The sequence below is a fragment of the Maylandia zebra genome, linkage group LG7 (assembly GCF_041146795.1).
Source record: "Maylandia zebra isolate NMK-2024a linkage group LG7, Mzebra_GT3a, whole genome shotgun sequence".
In the NCBI taxonomy this organism is placed as follows: Eukaryota; Metazoa; Chordata; class Actinopteri; order Cichliformes; family Cichlidae; genus Maylandia; species Maylandia zebra.
Window position 1 is genome coordinate 68,043,169 of NC_135173.1, and position 13,529 is coordinate 68,056,697.

General features: G+C 44.0%; 1 long non-coding RNA gene across 2 annotated transcripts; it reads right to left on the reverse strand.

Annotated features, from left to right (window-relative positions):
* Positions 1–289: 289 nt before the first annotated feature.
* On the reverse strand, positions 290–3,324 carry LOC106676603 (uncharacterized). Of its 2 annotated transcripts, none has more exons than XR_003021942.2 (5): positions 3,075–3,324; positions 2,310–2,375; positions 1,804–1,959; positions 1,259–1,351; positions 290–969 (listed from the first exon to the last, which is right to left on the reverse strand). It is a non-coding gene; the product is annotated as an uncharacterized LOC106676603 (long non-coding RNA). The 2 variants fall into 2 exon arrangements; XR_013099609.1 differs by lacking the exon at positions 3,075–3,324 and adding an exon at positions 2,919–3,049.
* Positions 3,325–13,529: the final 10,205 nt, after the last annotated feature.

The following is a 13,529-nucleotide window of genomic DNA, read 5'->3' on the forward strand; positions in this document are numbered from 1 at the left end:
GCCAAGCCATTCGTGCATTTATGAAATTCCAATGTTGCAAGGACAATATCAATTCTGCTTACTGTTTATTAAAGGGTTACGGTTAGGGTTAGGGTCAGTTGATCGGTGGACAGAGGCGGTTTCACGCAGCTTAAGTACAGTTTTTTGTTTTACGCCGGTTTTTCCCGAAGTCGCAAAAGTATGACGTCACAACATTCTGATTGGTCACTTGCAATGTTGATCCTGGAACAACATTTAGTATGATGATCTGGGAACAACACCAACACGAGGATATCAGATCAACCTCCTAACTTACCCCTATTTTTAGTATGTATTGCAATTACCTTTACAATGCACACAATGTAACACAAACTGAATATGAACATATTTCCACCTCATAACAATATGCCTTGAACGCTAATATACACACCACCCTTCAACATTTCTGGTGCAGTATCATCTCTCAATTAAATCCTTTAAATCTCAATACTTTTGATTGTCTCTTACTAGCCCCCCACAACAGTAAAATCTCTCAAATTGTAGTAGTTTACAAACTTTTCAAAATGTTCTAAATTTCTCTTAAATGTAATTTTCCCGTTATCTGTCATTTACAAATTACCATTTTATTCCCATTCAGCCTCCGAAAAACTTCTGTCCATCTGACAGAACATTCATCATCCAAATTAAAGGTTGGCTTATTCATTCAGTGTATTCTTGAGCAACTGTACCTTGGTCAAGAGTATGCTGACATACAGATGAAGGAAGAGCTTCTGAAGTACTTCAAAGAAAGCTTTCAGTCTTGAGGTTAACTGAGATTCAGTGCATATATCCCACCCATTAAGAGTGCACATGCAGAGGCCAGGTCTTCCAGGTCATGCAGGACACACTAGATGGTTATACCCACATCGGCTGGAGGAGTGCTGGCATCAGCTCTTTCGATGGTAAAGATAGCAAGGGTAATTTGTTCCAGCTCCCTCTGAACAGCTGTAGCTTAGACACAAAAACATAGAAAAATGGCATCCAGTTTTAAAAAAAGAAAGAAAAAGGGCCAAAGCTACCCTTTAATGACGTAAACACAATATTAGGAACATGCACCCCAGTGTGCCACTATTTCAGACTACAGATTCAACGATAAATATAAATAGTTTGGGTATACAAGAAGATTTCCCAAAACATTTAAACAGGTTCCATGCAAATTACAACAACAACAACATGCAACAACATTAGTTATTCAAAATTTGGTTTAATACAGATAAAAAACTAAACTAAAATTACCAACCAATTATTCTTTGAAGAGGATGCTTGGGTCTTCATTCAGGTAAAAAGGTAGTGCCCTGAGGACACACTCCCTCCCCTTTTCAATGGTTTCCTTCTGTAGAGAGTGGCAGAGATACAGGAAGAGAAAACAGATATACTTTAGGATGACAGAAACTCACATTATACGCAAAATGAATGACATATCCACTGCACAGATAGACATGTACACAAGACCAACTAATCATCACATGGACATGAATAGTTAACCTGTTGGGCAGGGTTTCCACCACATTATATATGTCCATAATGGAGGTAAAGACAAACTAATACATCATCTTTTTTGCATTCAAAACATAACATAAAAACATTCACTTCTGGTTTAACCTAAATCAAAGGATCAGATTTTACATATGTTTAGGTAATTTAAATTTTCCAACGTTTTGAGTACCAAACTTTGTCTTGCTTAATATAAATGTAAGTGCACTGTGCAGCTACCATACACTAGCTGTTTAAATTTGAAAATGATCTTATTAGCCATAATATTTTGCTACCAACAGAATAACGCACCTGTGTGGCTGGGGCCAAAGTTTGTCTAATTTTCTTCCCTGCAACGCCTCCTTTTTTCTTGAAGACTTTTATGAGCTGGTCAGTGTATTGGTCAAGTTGTGTAAAAAGCCTTGGAACATGTGCAGCAGTAGTAATCCTCACATATTCTGCTTCCACCTGAAAATATGTCAACAAACACAACATACTGTACTGTAAATATACATACTATATGTACACATATACAAACTAAAACTAATGTAGTAAGACCTCATTAAAGCTATAATTTTAACACAAACATTTACACAAAATGCTAATGGAGCCATTACAGCTTTTATTGTTATTTATCAAGTTCCAAAAAATATTGATCACAGCTGATCTGAAAAGAATTTCATGCCTCAGGCCCTTGAACTGCAACCTTTACCATGGTTCAGATGTGGAGAAGAAATAACAGGGGCATGGGATGGGTCACTAAAGAAAACTTAACTTATAAAACAGTTTTGTTTTTAAAAGTATAACAGTTCACATACCACATACAAGCTCAGCAATACCACATACACCACATCAGTATAGGAGGGAGCAGGTAAAGGCAGGATCTGAGATTTATAAAGTAAAACAAGAAATTCATTACTTAATTTCAAGAAGCAAATTATTGTTTGAATTACAACTAAATAAAATACTACTCAGAAGAAAAGCAAGAGATTGACACTGCCATGTGCTAACTTTCTATAGAAGCAATTATCACCAGGTCTGTCGACCTCCATTGTCTGTCCACTCATATGTCTTGAATAATTTTATTAAAAAAATTAAGTGTGTACTTTCACAAACTGTAATCTATAACTACATTGATATGTATAACTCCGCTAGGAAACATGCTGTATTTACAGACCATTTTTACATAATACAGATTACTGATAGAGCAGAACAATGGTGTCACAGTGGCTTTCGCCCTTGACTTTTTGGATTTTAAATGTCACTTTATGCTATCCTTGCTATCCTATTCGATATTTCCGACTCTCGGATTACAGAAAAGGAATCCCAAGAAAGCAAATGGAAAAATAACCCCTTGAAAGAATAACCCCATGAACCCCTGTAGCTAATCCCTTAATAAAACAAAAAACAATAAAAATGTTTCTTACACAGTCCACAAAATAAGCATGTCCAGGACCCAGTAAAACTAATGTAAAACAAGCGCACGCAAACGATATAACATGTCTTGTAAGACAAACGCAAAATATAACCATGCTGGACATATAGATACTACACAACATAGTCAAAGAAAAAAGTGGTCTTACCTCTCAAAGAAACAGCAGCTTGGCGCCAAAACAGCCTTTTTCAGTTAAATTTGAAGTCTTGCGCATGAGCAGGCACAAGCCGTGAAACCTTCTTGTTCTGCGCGGTTTCATTACAACTGTTTTTGCATTACTGCCACCTTGTGGATATACAAGGTATATCGATCCTAATTGACTTAACTTAAATGTTATGCGATCAAGTAACACATTAGTATTATGTACGTTGAATAATAGACACAATTACGTAGACTTGATTAGAAAAACATATGTTAACTTAACAAAAACATATATTTTAAGTAAAATGAAAATAAATAATTAATATACACTGAACAATCCACCTCATTCATTTTTTTGAGTGTAGGTAAGGCTGCACTTTTTGCAGCGATCTCATATAGAAAACTATACGTGTGGCCCCCTTTTAGCAGGCCACGAATCAAAACAAACACACTGTGTTGGAAGGAAGATTGCTGCGAGTAACATGCGTTTGATTCCCCCCGAACATTCAGATTAGTGCAGCATGAATTCATACATGAGGGGAAATTACAGTGAGAACATGTGGAGGCTGTTAGAGGGAAAACATAGTGAGTTCAGTGCACTGATGTGACATTGTCCTGACGCATTTAGTTATTCTCTATGGTTAAAGAAATTGCACTAATGAATTCATATTTATTATAAATAATCCTAATTACACATCTTGCTTCCGTGTTTGTGCTGTGTCACTAAAAACACATTTTATTTTGGTTTTATACATTGATTAATGACCTGCAGAATCTCCTTATCATATTAACTGATTCATAAAAGTCAAACTTTATAATGGATTGCATTTATAAAGCGCTTTATGTTTTCTCCATCCTGACAGTGATGACATCCTTGCATTACATACTTTAAGTGTCATGATCCGGAGTCTGCGACTCCGTGTTTGTTTAGTTTATTAGTATTCTGTGGTTTTGGTTACCTTGGGTGTTTATACTCTTCTGTTTCATGGTTCATGTTCCTATGTTCTGTGTCCCCCAGTCTGTGTTAAGTTGGTGTGTTATGTCATTGCGTGTATGTGTTTCCTGTTTTATTGTGAAGGTCTGCGTCTTATGTGAGTGTTTCAGTTTGTCTCCCTACTTTCGTCACGTGATCACTCCCAGCTGTGTTCCCACCTGTATGTAATCTCCCTGTGTTCTCTGAGTGTATTTAAGTTGTGTCTTCTGTCATAGTAATTGCTGGTTCGTCTGTGTTGTTTCCCCTCGGTCTCCCTGCGTCTTCCCGTATGTATTTCTCCGGACCTCCCTGCATCCTCGTTTCTGGTTTGTCTTATTAGTTTACCCAGTTTAGGTTTCCAGTTTCATGTTTTGTCGCCACCGTTGTTTGTACTTACCCACCTCTGTGAATAAACACTCACCTGCACCAGAGCTGCCGCCTTTTGGTCCCTTTCTACAATTCCACACGGCTTGCCCCGGCAATCCGTGACAGTACGAACCAGCCCCCATGGACCCAGCGGCAGTAAATCCGTCCGAGGAGCTCCGGGACGACGTTACATATAACGTGGAGATTCTCCTCGGGCTGTGGCTTGAGGACCCTCCAGAGGAGCTTCGCCGCGCCGTGGAAAGTTGGCTACAACGGCTCTTTTCCGGCCTGCCATGGCTTCTAACTTTGCTTCCTCCGACCGTGCAGGCTTTTCTCCGGCACACACCCCACCTTCTCTCAGCCGCTCCTGCCTCGCTGCCCGACTCGCTGGATGTGATCTTGCCCGGCCCGTCGGAGCTGTCTGCGGGGAGGAAACACAGATCGCGCCGCCGGCGCGCCACCCCACAGCCGGATGTTCGGACTTCTAATTCCCCGGCTGTGGTGAGTGAGGACTCTGTGTCTTTTCCAGACTTTTTGACTGTTCATTCAGGGGCTGTGTTTTGTGTGGCGGATGTCAACGCGAGCTGCTTATCACCTGTGCAGCTACCGGCAGCTCAGTTAGCTCCCCCGCAGCCATTCTCAGCTCAGTTAGCTCCCCCGCAGCCATTCTCAGCTCAGTTAGCTCCCCCGCAGCCAGTGCTCCTCTCAGTTCAGTCTCCAGTGCCACCTTCAGTTCAGTCTCCAGTGCCTCCTTCAGTTCAGTCTCCAGTGCCTCCTTCAGTTCAGTCTCCAGTGCCGCCTGTAGCGCAGGCCCCAGTAGCTCCAGTGCCGCCTGTAGCGCAGGCCCCAGTAGCTCCAGTGCCCCCGCTACCCGTAGCTCTGGCTCCAGCATTACCGGTTCCACTCATTCACTCCATGCAGGGAGAAAATTTAAGGTCCAGTCAGGGAGTTTCTCGCGCTTTAGCTGCTTCAGGCACCGTTCTGCACTCCAGGGCTTCCCCAGAGGCTAGGTCTCGGTCCCCAGCTGATTCTGGACCCCTGAAGATTGAGCAGCCCTCAGAGACCAACTCCGTGTCAGTGCTGTCTGAGCAGGGCCAGTGCTCAGTACAGCACCCATTGTCTTCGTGTCTGCCAGAGGACTCCATGCCTGCTGGCTTTGTTTCCTGTTTCTGCTGGAGGGTCCAAGGGACCGCTCCGGCCTTTGTCTCCTGTTTCAGCTGGAGGGCCCGAGGAGCCCGTCCAGCCTCCTGCCTCGTCAGCTGGAGGGCCCGAGGAGCCCGTCCAGCCAGCAGCCTCATCATCCTCGCCTGCTGCGGCCTCATCACCAGCTGCGGCCTCATCACCTGCTGCGGCCTCATCACCTGCTGCGGCCTCATCACCAGCGCCTGCTGCGGCCTCATCACCAGCGCCTGCTGCAGCTTCATCTTCAGTCTCGTCTGGTACGGCTTCATCCGAGTCTTCGTCCTCGTCTGGTCCGGCTTCATCCGAGTCTTCGTCTTCGCCTGGTCCGGCCCCGGCCTGTGCTTCGCCTGGTCCGGCCCCAGCCTCTGCAGCCCCGCCTGGTCCGGCCCCGTCATCGCCTGCCTCCCCGCCTGGTCCGGTCTCTTCGCCTGAGTGGCCGCCGCTGCCTTCCGCGCGGCCGGCCCCCGGACCGCCATCGCCTGAGTGGCCGCCGCTGCCTTCCGCGCGGCCGGCCCCCGGACCGCCATCGCCTGAGTGGCCGCCGTTGCCTTCCGCACGGCCGGCCCCCGGACCAGAGCTGTCGTCGCCGCCATTGCCATCCGCACGGCCGGCCTCCTGAACTGTATCCACGTCGCCGCCGTTGCTGTCCGCACGGCCGGCCTCCCGAACTGTATCCACGTCGCCGCCGTTGCCGTTGCCGCCGCCGTTGCCGCCGCCGTGGCCTCCCGAACTGTATCCACGCCGTTGCCGTCCGCACGGTCGGCCCCCTGAACTCTTTTGTCTTGGACTCCTGTGCTGTCGGCCCCCTGGCTGGCCCCCTGGACCTTTCTGTTTTGGACTCCATTTTTCTTGGGCTGTGGTGTGTTTCGTTTCATTGGTTTTCTTGGGTTGGGTCTCGTGTTTTGTTTTTCTTTTTGTCTTTTGGCCTTCTGGTGCTCCTTTTTTGTTTTGCCTCGAGCCCTCCGTCCTGGACCCCCGCCGCCCGCCCTGGTCGGGTTGTTTTCTGTTTTTTCTGGCTGTTTTTCTTGTTGGGCTGTCTGGAGCCAGCCTTTGAGGGGGGGGGTCCTGTCATGATCCGGAGTCTGCGACTCCGTGTTTGTTTAGTTTATTAGTATTCTGTGGTTTTGGTTACCTTGGGTGTTTATACTCTTCTGTTTCATGGTTCATGTTCCTATGTTCTGTGTCCCCCAGTCTGTGTTAAGTTGGTGTGTTATGTCATTGCGTGTATGTGTTTCATTAGGTTCATTTTTCGCTGGCAGATTTAAAAACACAAACAGGCAGATTTACGCCATGCAGCATTGTATAGATGGATACATAAAAAAAGGAAAAATTATTAAAAATGTGCAAACTAACGTTCATTGTTACATTTGTGATAAATGGATTTGAAAGTAGATAAAACACATTTACGTCGGCCTTGGCTCATAGTTCTTGTCTTTAAATGAACTTTGTCTGTGTGTGTTTCAGGTGCTGCACTCTCAAAGACTGAATGAACCAGCATTGCAGCCATGGGTCACTGTGAGCATCACAGGGAAGGTTGAAGCCGCCCACTGCAGCTGTAACGCCGGAGTCGCGGAGACCTGCACCCACGTCACTGCTCTTCTGTTTAAAGTAGAAGCAACAGTGTTGATCTGTGGCACAAGGACTGTTACAGATGAACCTGCATACTGGGTTTTGCTGGGTAATGTGACCAAGATACAGCCAGAGGTTGGCCATAAGATAGACTTCTCCTCTTCAGCTGCCCAAAAAAAGGCTCTCGATCAAAACATAAACAGACCATCTGTAGTGACAGGTAAAAGGAGCCGTCCTCAAAACAGAAAAACCCCACCTGCTACTGTGGAGGATCAACTAATGGGAAAATATTTCTCCAAGCATAGTTCTGTTCTGAATATCCCATAATGTTTAGGGGGCATGTAAATAATTTGCATTTACTGAATATGTACTGACTGAGTGCCACTGTTCAAACGTTGAATAAAGAAACAAACTCATTTTTGCCTTTTTGTTTTTAATGAAACCCACTCTGTAGAACATCACATCAGTAACAGTGTGGAATCCACGTCGTTTATAGTGCACAAATGACAAAATCATGACAGCATTTAAATAATATCACCCACTACGAGCATTCTGTAAATTACTGTCTCTTTTGAAAACCTGTCACTACATAAAGAGCACAAGACTTTTAAGAGTATTTAACAAGAGCATTTCCCTGGTTTTACTGCCACACTGGGGCACATCTTCACCAAAACGCAGCAAACCTTCACCATCTTATCCAGGAGGGTCCCCTCTTCACCCTCACATGGAAGAAGTAATCTGATTGGCATGTAGCGTGCAGTTTGAAGCAGGGATTTCGTAGCGCCCCCTGTGTAGCGCTGGAACCCAGTCAGGGTTTGTTTCATCCATTTCATTGGCTGGTTTGCTGCAATAATGAAAAACAATTAGCAACTTTATAAATAGAAGGTAGTTCTGCAAAATCACTCAGTAGGATGTTTGTTCTAATTTGCTACGACCTCAGAGCGCATAGAAAATAAAACTAATAGGCTATAAAGAGTGATATGAACTTATTTAGATCTTACCTGAATGAAAATGTCTGGAGCACCAACAGATATCTGTGGCTGGTAGAGAACTGGAGCTCGTCTCACAGCTGCTATCCAGGCTAGACGCCTTCGTTTGGTAACATCGATACGCGAGCTCCCTCGTGATGCTTCCAGGTGGGGAAAGAATACAAAGAGAGCCCATTTTCCAGCGTATTCCCTTCCTGATCGTGTGATCTAACATTACAACCGACAACACAGCAAGTGTGTACCATTGCTGATGCCATCCTGTGCTTTTGCTCTTTTAGCCCTTTGTTTGGCCTGCTAAAATGGCGCCTCGGTGGTCACGCCCCCTCCCATGACATCATGCTCTAAAGCCCTATTGCCTTCGTATTAAAGAATTAAAAAAAATATTTCTTCACGTCATTATGAGATGTGAGACTGAGACACAGGCATTAGGGCCTCTTAGTGCATGTTTTGTTTGGGTTTCCACCAGCATGGAGAGAGCATAGCCGAACATATGAAACAGGAAAAGACCGCCGTCTAATCCACTAATTTCAACAAAGTAACTGTATTCTGGATACCACCCTTTAAAACGGTAACTGTAACAGAATACAGTTTCTAAATTTTGTATTTTAAATACGTAACGGCGGTGCATGTACTCTGTTACTCCAACACTGCATGCAGTCATGTGACCAATAAGACTAAGATAGCAGAGGGTGTTATACAGCAGCTGTTTTGTTTGATCTGATGACAGCCCTGTTAAAGATTAATATCAGTCTGTAGACGCTCCAGAGAGCTTTTCTTCAAATTCTCACTCGCTTTTGCAACTTTGTACTTTTGTGTTACTCGCAGCAACAACTCCACCTCATTTAAAAAACTCGGTGCTTTTCCTTGATGTCTTGCCGCGATGTTTCTGAGAGCTGTAAAGTAAATAAACGTAAATAAACGTAAATAAACGTCAGAATAAACGCATGCGTCTGACGGTGCTGGAATGTAAGCATTTTCAGCTGTTTCAGTGTGGATGAACAACTCTGTGAGAACGATGGTGTGAACGCTAGAGCTGGATGTCTCGAGACCACTTTTACGTGGTCTCGGTCTTGTCTCGGTCTCGCTGTCTCAGTCTCGCTGTCTCAGTCTCGCTGTCTCAGATCGACATAGCGGTCGGGAGATTTGGAGTCAACAGCATCCATGACACACAACGTAACGTTCGATAATGTGTCATTTCAAAAGCATCAGCATCAGAGTGCTTTGAAGTGAATCAGCGAGAGCCGCTCCTCACTTAATGTCCTTTGGCTGCTCAGCTCTCACACAGTGGCTCAGCTATGCTCCAATCCCGCCATATTGTGGCCAATCACATGCGAGGATATAGGATAATATCATTATGTGAAAAACAGAGAGGGTGAGAGACGCGACAGTCAAGTGGAGCATCCGTCTGTCCTCTCAGTAAGTGAGACAGTGGACAGCGGTGAGGAGGGCTGTGCGAAAGCAAGAACACATAAATATGCCCGAGACCCGTAAACGAAGCAGCATCCGGCTTCAGCTTAAAGGCGTTTTTGTCTCGGTCTTGACTCGGTCTGTCTTGGTCTCGATACCCTCTGGTCTTGGTATTGTCTTGGTCTTGGTTTAGGTGTTCTTGACTACAAGTCTAGTGGACACGCAGCGTTTTCAGATCTTTTGTCAGACGCCGTTTTCAAATCTATCCGGGCGTGGCCTTAGAACAATGCTCAGCCTCCGTCTGTGCTGATGCTGTTACAACAACCAAACTACAGCTGACATAGTTACCAGATTTAAAGTGCAGGATTTGTTAAGAACGGTTTGTGTAATACAAGTCCAAAGTACTGTTGGTAACTTTGAAGTATCATACAGTACAGCGATGCTAAAGAGAGACGCCGGCACCGTTGCATTGATCCTTTTCTTTTTCAGCTCTTGCGATTTGTTCAGATGCAGTTTTTGAAATCGACGCCGTGCTGTCGAGTTCTCTTCAGAGAGAAGAGGCTTCCCCCTCCACACGAGCCATACCTGTTATTATTATTTATTATTATTCTCTTTCTAATTGTGCTGTCACAAACTTTGGTGTTTTGATGCTTGAAACACAGCTGAAAGCTGCAGACCAGCAAACGGAGCAGGTGCTCACTCTATTTATTATCACCTGTATTCATGCTCTTCATTCCTCCAGATTAAAAATATGCACGATTCAAATTTAATGTTGGGTTTGCTGTAAATGTGCTGTCGCTGCTGAGCTTGAAGGCAGACTGTGGCATTTCTCCAACCTGGTGTTATGTTCATGCTTTTCAAATGTGAAAGTCTGTCAGCAGTCAATTTGGGAGACAGGAATATGGAAATGTGATAACAATACCCAATTTCCCCCAACCTTTGATAACTGCAAGCTGCGTGAGTCAGACTCGTTTTCTTATCTTTTCAATGACAGCGCTTCACGCCACACTCACTATTTGCTCTCAAAAGGAACGCAAGCGTGTGAAACACACTCGCTCGTGCACGTTGTCACATCCACACAAAGAATGTGATTTGAGTTGGCAGTTTAATTTAGGCCTTGCTGGCTCACCGTGTTTAGAGACTTGCTGTTTTCTGAAGCTGAGTGGTTGCTGAGGTCCTCTCTCCACCATAAAGATGCCGGGAATTAATCATAAATGAAGTTTCACCCATCCTACACTCAGCGATTCCTGTGTCACGAAGACGCGTCTCTTTTTGTCTGCTAAGCTCGCCACTACAACGTACGACAGAGTGAAACACGAACAAACGAATGAGAGTCTGTGACTATTTCGCATTTTGCTGACACGCAAGCTGCTCTGCCCCGTGAGAAGAATTTGTAAAAGCAGGCATTGTTATTCATAAGAACCACAGTGAGCCCATAAGCTCTGAAGACTTTCAGTGCAGTATGTATTTGTGTCTGTCACAGGAATGAGGACAGGCTGGGAGCAAAAACTCACCATTATGTACACGTGTCCTCCTTAGCACACACGTGTAATCAGTAAAGGCGTCAGTACCAGCTAGTCGTGCTAATGAAGTTTCCAGGGAGCATACACATGAGTGATAACCAGAGATGGGCAGTAACGCGTTACTGTAATCGGATTACTTTTTTCAAGTAACGAGTAAAGTAAGGGATTACTATTGCAAAAACAGTAATTAGATTACCGTTACTTTCCCGTAGGAACGCTGCGTTACTGCGTTACTAAAACCGTGATATTTTTGCGAGAATGTCTCACGACAGTGACGTAAGCGAGTGCGCCGTTCGTGACAACAGCTGTGTGCAGATCAACAATGGATCATATATGGAGTGCAGAGAGAGTATGAGCGTGCAGCGTTTAAAGCGTGGAAGTACTGACCTTACTTTGAGTTTGATTCCATAAAAAGGGACAAAAACATTAGTGTCCGCTGTGCGTGGGAAGAAAACTTCTTTTTACAGCGAAAAAAACCCCTAAACTTCCAAACAAGCACCGAGTAGCTACTACGTGATGGGAAACTCACAGAGAAACTCGCGGATTCTTCCACTGACCGCGGCACACCTGCACCAGGGTAACCCTCCGCCTGCCCCACTCCTGCTTTACAGGTGAAAATAGAGCAACAGGACCGCTGAGTCTTTGACTTTATTTATTTTCTGCTGTGTTTTACTTGCATCTATTTGAAAGACTGAGTGTAAACACACAAAATATTTTATTTTATGTGCTGGAATGTGCAGAAAATAGGTTTCAATGTTAAACTAATTTCTTCCAGTCAGAGAATGTTGCATATAATTAAATTCTTGCTTGATGCATAAAGTTAAAAGATTAAAACTAATAAAACAAGTTTTAAAAAGAGACTTTTCCATTTGATTACATTTTGTATGATGGATTATGTAGAAAAAGTCAAATTGGGCTGAAAGATCTATCGCTCTATCACCTATTCAGGGTGTAAATCGGGTTTTTAAAAAGCAACTAAGTAACTAAGTAATTAATTACTTTTGAAAATATGTAATCAGTAAAGTAACGGGATTACTTTTTTGGGGAAGTAATCAGTAATTAGTTACTGATAACTTTTTTCAAGTAACTTGACCAACACTGGTGATAACCTGTTTGAAAAACAGATACACATCAAACTGGTGGTACAGGGAACAGTGGGACGACGTTACATCACAGTCCACAGAGGTGGAAAATGACCTGAAACTATTTAAACCCTCAGCGAGGCTGTTTTTATGAGGTTTTTAGAATAAATCATGAAAAACATTTTACAGCTTTAACAACAGTAGTGATTCATTTTATATTAATAACATGTTTCCTGCACAAACTGTGTGGGAGCCTTTTTCAAGTCAAGTCAAGTCAACTTGGCTTTATTGTCACTTCAACCATATACAGTTTAACAGTACACAGTGAGGCGAAACAACGTTCCTTCAGGAACCAAGGTGCTACATGCAACATAAATTTACAACATAAATTAACAGAAAACACTAAACTAGCTAACTAAGAGGCCTAGTTAGCTGGCTAGCAGAGACAAGACAGACTGACCTAACATAAATTACAACATAAATTAACAAAAAACTATCTAACTATCTAAGGAAGACTTTTTTTTTTGTTATCAGACAGCAGACAACAAAGTGCACGTGCAAATGTGCAAACAAGAGCAGCAAAGTGACAGAATGATAGAAAAACACAACGTAACATAATAATAAGGTTTTGTGATGATGAGTTGAGGTAGTGGAGGAACAGTAAACATTCCTTAGTGTAGCAGCAAAAATTAGGAAGTGCAGAAGTTAGTGCAGAAAGTCCAGTAATAATATTGTGCAAAAGAGCATTTACAGGTTGGTGTGTGCGATGGTTTGGTGGTGTAGGTCAGTGTGTTTGCGCTTGTGTTGATTAGTCAGTCCAGTCTCAATGTTTTGAGGTAGTTAAGTTAAGCTGAGTGATAATGTTAGTGTATGTGTGTGTGTTTATCAGTCAGTCCCTTTTTGCTGAGGAGACGGGTGGCTTGTGGAAAAAAGCTGTTGCACAGTCTGGATGTGCGTGCCCGAATGCTTCGGTACCTTTTTCCAGATGGCAGGAGTGTAAAGAGTGTGTGAGAGGGGTGTGTCCGATCAGCCACAATGCTGGTGGCTTTGCGAATGCAGCGTGTGGTGTAGATGTCCTCAATAGAGGGGAGAGAGACCCCGATGATCTTCTCTGCTGTTCCCACTATCCGCTGTAGGGTCTTGCGGTCTGATATGGCACAGTTCCCAAACCAGACAGTGATGCAGCCGCTCAGGATGCTCCCGATAGTTCCTCTATAGAAGGTGGTCAGGATCGGTGGTGGAAGCCGGGCCTTTCTCAGTCTTCTCAGAAAGAAGAGACGCTGTTGGGCTTTCTTGTGCAGGGAGCTGGTGTTGAGGGACCAGCCGAGGTCCTTCTCCAGGTGTACGCCCAGGAATTTGGTGCTGTCGACG